Here is a 6,000-nt window from a genome sequence, read left to right as displayed (position 1 = left end):
ATTTGTAGTATCCAGTGCCTCCAACCGTTTCTTGATGTCACATAGAGTGAATGGAGTTGGCTGAAGACTGATACCTGTGGTGCTGGGGACTACGGGGGTTGAGATGGATCATTCACTTGGTACTTCTGGCTGAAGATTGCTGCAAATGTTTCAGCTTTACAAATTTTGGAATGATGTGATAAACTAATCAAAGTACGAAAAGTAAGTTTTTCATTGACATGGCACCATGACTGTGTGTCTTTCGAATCTGGGATGGAGAGCTGCTTTCTTTTAGTGAAAAGTGTGGTGTTGAATTTCAGTGAGAGGCATGCACTCCCTTGTGAGGAGTGGAGTGGAGCTAAGCATCAAAATCAACTTGATCACAAAAGCAAAGCACTGCAAAAGCCAGAAATCCGAAGGTGAAAACAGAAAACACCCATGAGGTCTGGCAGCAAGGGCTGAGAGAGAATCAGAATTTTCATGGCGTGAACTTTCATCAGGAATGGGAAAAATTATCAATGTAGGAGCAAATGAAAAGCCAGAAAGGGAGGGAAAATAATGAAGGGAAGGTATGTGATTGGTTGGATAAATGGAAAGATTATGTGACAGTGGTATCATGAGGGCCAAGTGAGTGGTAAAGGGGCAAGCAAAGAAATGGAAGGATGAGTCTAAATGAAGTGTGAATGGCAGGATCCTGAAAGGATCTAAGAATGAATAATGATCCTGGGTGCACTGGAAGGGGTGGACCCGATCAAGTGCTGAAAGGTGAGGGAGACGTAAGTTGTGGAAGAAATGGCAGACAATGACTGTTGGATATGAAGACTTGCAGGATGTAGGTAAGGAGACGTGAATCCTGTCCTGGTTCAGTGTGGGAGCAAAAGCCACAGGATTGAAACTCAGTGAAGTGAAATGTAGGTGATATAGGGCTCTTCAAGCCATTGTTTGCATCAACAGAGATTTAGTGTGACTGTCTTCTTTCAGTTTTCCCAACCGAGTGTGAGCCAAAGGTCAGGCTTGTCAGGGTGTAATGAGCATTGCTCTAAATACATCGTACAGACATTCAAAAATACTTCCGGTACGGCATTAATAATGAGATTTGTGCAGAGATATAAACAGAAATTGCTGGAAAGGCTCAGCAGCTCTGGCAGCATCTGTGGAGAGAAATCAGAGTTAACGTTTCAGGTTGTGACCCTTCCACAGAATAGGGAGATTCTTGCAGCACTTTGTACAACTGCTGATTGAAAACAGGACAATAATTTGAGTGGATATTTGCAAAACTCTAAAGCAACAACACAAGTTTTCTCACACATTTTCATTTGATAAACTGGTACTATTTGTTATTTACTGCATGCAGTCCTAATAAGACTTAAAGATGTAGGAGTGGAACAGGCCATTCAGCCCATTTAGTCCACTCTGCCATTCAATGAAATCCTGGCTGATCTGATAATCCTCAACTCCACTTTCTTGCCTTTTCCCCATACCCTCAATTCCCTTCATGACTAAACATCAGTCTGTTTCAGCCTTGGATATACTGAATGTCCGAGCCTTGACAACCCTCTGTGGTAAAGAATTCCACAGACTCACCACCCTCTGACAGAAGAAATTCCTCCTCATTTTTGTCTTAAATTTTATAGAGTAGAATCATAGAATCTCTACAGTGTAGATCAGCCATTCAATCCGTTGAGTCCACACCAACCCTCCAGACCCAAACCCGTATCCTTGTAACCCTGTATTTCCCATGGCTAATCCACATAGCCTGCACATCACTGGATGCTATGGGAAATTTCTCAGGCCAATCCACCCAACCTGTACATATTGGACTGTGGAAGGAAACCAGAACGCCCAGAGGAAACCCATGCAGGCATGGGGAAAACGTGCAAACTCCACACAGTCACCTGAGGGTAGAATTGAACCAGTTTCCTGGTGCTGTGAGGGACAGTGTTAACCACTGAACGACCATACCTCCCACTATGTGCCACATTACTCTGAGATTCTTGTCATAAGGCACTCTCTCCATACCCATTATCAACCAAATGAACCTTCTCTGAATTGTCTCGAATGCCAGAATATTTTTCCTCAGATAGAGGGCCTAAAACTGTTCACTGTGTTCCATTTGTGGTCTGACTAGTGCCTTGTATAGTTTCAGCAAAACTTCCCAACTTTTACATTCCATTTCCTTTGAAATCATAGCCAACGGTTTGTTTGCCTTCCCTAATACCCACTGAACTTGGACGCTGGTTCAGATTCTACAGCATGGGAACAGCTTGTGAAATCTTTTACTGTAATTTGAAAGTAACAGCTCATTACATTCGAGGAGCGCAGGATTGTGGTTTCGACAGGAACCTGAGCACCTCACACACACTGGGTTGAGGCACACTTTCCACTTATTACTTTCTGCCTTGTGGTTGCTACATGTTAAAAGGATTTTTCTTCTCAACAAACCTAAACAGAAATGAACATTTTTTTTCTTTTATTTTCTGCTGCTGTTTTCAGAAACGGTCTCATCATCAAAGCTGATGAAGCTCCTGCTCCCAGTTTTGAGAAGTCGAAGTCTTTTAAAAATGCTATTGTTACTAGGCTGAGGAAGCAATGAGACAAACTTGGTTGAGGGTTGCTCGGAAACAGTAGTGGCACTCAGACGTCTGTGAATTGAAGCAAGCTGTGCAGTATTTATTTAGCTGCAGTATATTTCCCAGTGTAGCCCCCAGGCGAATGACAAATGCGGTCCCTCTCGATATTCTCAGCCTCTGACCTCCCCTGTTTCGCTCCTTATGTTGAATAATGTTTTTATAGCTCAGGACTGAGGGGGGCGGGGGGGGGGTGGTGTTGGAACTCAACTCCTCCTGAAGAACAAAGATGACATTCCCATGTATTCTAGAGAAGGGAAAAAGTGTGTTTCAGTGCTAATACATCCTAACCAACCCCTCCACCTCTCCACTCATTAATTTGCATCCTTTTGTAAATAATTTCATCCAGTTTGAATAATATTAAAATACATATTCTGCTTTTAAGACCCTCATGAGTAACACAATTGTACACAAAAGCAAAAAAAAAATGGTCCTGGCTTTTGCTAATCTTCTGGGTTACAAATGAGGCATATAAAAGGAATAATGAAAATGCAGAATCTTCCATGTGCAATCCAGGACAGAGCGTAGCATGATGATCAGCTGGGCCCAGCCCTACACATGCTCATCACCAACCCGACCTTCTCACTCCCTCTCCCAAACTAACATTGGGGTCACAGGAGAGAAGGCCAGAGGGACCCGGAGCTGTCTCTGCAGAAGCCACAGAGACACCAGCTCAATATAATGGGTCTTCTCATGCAATAGACAATAGACAATAGGTGCAGGAGTAGGCCATTCAGCCCTTTGAGCCTGCACCGCCATTCAATATGATCATGGCTGATCATTCCTAATCAGTATCCTGTTCCTGCCTTATCTCCATAACCATTGATTCCACTATCTTTGAGAGCTCTATCCAACTCTTTCTTAAATGAATCCAGAGACTGGGCCTCCACTGCCCTCCAGGGCAGAGCATTCCACACAGCCACCACTCTCTGGGTGAAGAAGTTTCTCCTCATCTCTGTCCTAAACCTAACCATTCTTCACTTGGGTGGGCACCAAGCTTTACTCTGCCATTTCATACAATCCTGTGCTTCAACTCAGTAAGATGGAAATCTGTGCCAATATCTCCCAACAGTTGGAAGGTGTAAGTTATAAAAGGAGATAAAATTGGTGGCACTTGCACACTTGGGGCACGATGCAGCTAGTTACTGGGCAGTGAGTTTGTTGGGATGTTGTAGGGTGTCTCCTGTTAAATGCTGAGAAAAGACAGAAGATGCATTCAACGTGAAGTTGGATAAACACATGAGGGAGAAAGCATTATATGGAGTATGCAGATCAGATTAGATGAAAACATAGAAACATCCAAAGTTGGAGGAGTAGGCTTGCTCTACCATTCAATATGATCATAACTGCACATCCAACTCAGCCCCTGTTCCCACTTTCTCCCCTATACTCTTTAATCCCTTTAGCCCTAAGAACTCTGTTTAACTTCTTTTCAAAAACATTCAATATTTTGGCGAAATTCTGTGCTAGAGAATTCCACAAACTCACCACTCCCTGGGTGAAGAATATCTTCTCATCTCAGTCTTAAATAGCTTACCCTGCATTCTTAGCTGTGACCTCTAATCCTGCACCTCCTGAATATCAAGACCATTCTTCCTGCATTTATCTTATCTAGTCTCATTAGAATTTAATAAGTTTCTATGAGATCTCCCTTCACTTTCCTAAACTCCTGTGAATATAGTCCTTTCCAGTCCAATCTCTCTCTTCATATGTCTTGTCATTTCAGGAGTCAGATGAAGATGGGTAGGAAGAGCCTTGTGTCCGGAATAGACACCAACGTGGATCAGTCAGGCCAAAAAGCCTGTTTCTGTGCTGTAAACTCTATATAAAGTTAGATCACTCAGGTAACAGCACCTCGGCAATGCTTCCTAGTCAATGTGAAATTAATTTGTAAATATGGTCCCTGACTTATCCAGGTCAGGATGAACATTGTAAGAACAAATGAAATTTGAAGCAGGACATTCATTATAACACAGCTCAGGAAGTTGCTTGTTGTGTTGTAAAGCTCAGCTGTAAATGCTGTCAAACTATAGTTAATTACCAACAGCTTTTCTTCATGCATATCTGTTAATGACTAGCCTGGAGCCAATTTAAAACAGAGGATCTAAAGTTCATCTAAAACATTTTGCTCTTCATATAGAAAGGATGAAGATCAAGTTCTGTCACAGGTTGTTAGATTGTACAGTTTTGACCAGGCAGATTGAATCAGCATAAAGCCCCTGAGGTAACCTGACATCTCCCAACAACAGCTCACGATCAGTTAATTTAGAAACAGCGGACGTAGACCTTTCAATGAAAATTTGATCTGGATGTCTTACACTGTAAAAGAAATTAGGATTTAATTCAAACTGTCAGACTCAATGGAGTGAAATACTTTGCAGTGTCGCTGTCCTGGAAAACTGCTAATGACCAGGAGTCGGCCACTCAGTCATAGAGTCTTAGAGATGTACAGCACAGAAACAGATCCTTCAGTCCAACCTGTCCATGCCGACCAGATATCCCAACCCAATCTAGTCCCACCTGCCAGCCCATATCCCTCCAAACCCTTCCTATTCACATACCCATCCAAATGCATTTTAAATGCTGTAATTGTACCAGCCTCCACCACCTCCTCTGGCAGTTTATTCATACATGCACCATTCTCTGCATGAAAAAGTTACCCCTTAGGTCACTTTTAAATCTTTCCCCTCTCACCCTCTAAGCCCTCTATTTCTGGACTTCCCACCCCAGGGAAAAGACCTTGTCTATTTACCCTATCCACGTCCCTCATTATTTTATAAATTTCAATAAGGTCACCCCCCCAGTTTCAGATGCTCCAGGGAAAATAGCCCCAGTCTATTCAACCTCTCCCTGTAGCTCAAATCCTCCAACCCTGGCAAAATTCTTGTAAATCTTTTCTGAACCCTTTCAAGTTTCACAACATCTTTCCAACAGGAGGGAGACCAGAATTGCACACGATATTCCAAAAGTGGCCTAATCAATATCCTGTACATCAGCAACATGACCTCCGAACTCCTATACTCAATACTCTGACCATTACAGGAAAGCATATTAAATGCCTTCTTCACTATCCTATCTGCCTGAGACTCCACTTTTAAGGAACTATGCACCTGCATTCCAAGGTCTCTTTGTCCAAGGTCCCTCCAGCCTGCTCCACCACACAGTAAGATCATGACCATTCTGATTGCTCCATGTTCCTACCTACCTTTGCTAACTTTTCAACCGCTTTGCTTGTCAAGAATATCTCAACTTCTGTCTTAAAAATATTCAAAGTCTCATCACCCATTGTGAGAAGGAGTTCTCTTCATCTTTGTTTTACATCAGTAACCCTTGTTTTTAATCTGTGCTCCTAAATTTAGATGCTCCCACATGAGGAAACATTTTTTCCACATCT

The 6,000-nt window shown here is 42.6% G+C and overlaps 1 protein-coding gene across 1 annotated transcript in view; it reads right to left on the bottom strand.

Moving 5' to 3' along the window:
- Positions 1-2,718: 2,718 nt before the first annotated feature.
- fadd (Fas (tnfrsf6)-associated via death domain) overlaps positions 2,719-6,000 on the bottom strand; it is a 41,536-nt gene continuing 38,254 nt past the window's right edge. Inside the window, exon 5 of the mRNA XM_072592824.1 lies at positions 2,719-2,853. The gene's annotated coding sequence lies outside the window, so the exon portion shown is untranslated. The remainder of the gene's footprint in view (positions 2,854-6,000) is intronic.

Source organism: Chiloscyllium punctatum, chromosome 22 (genome assembly GCF_047496795.1).
Source record: "Chiloscyllium punctatum isolate Juve2018m chromosome 22, sChiPun1.3, whole genome shotgun sequence".
NCBI lineage: Eukaryota > Metazoa > Chordata > Chondrichthyes > Orectolobiformes > Hemiscylliidae > Chiloscyllium > Chiloscyllium punctatum.
The sequence above is the reverse complement of the archived record's forward strand: the minus strand, read 5'-3'. Positions and strand labels throughout refer to the sequence as shown.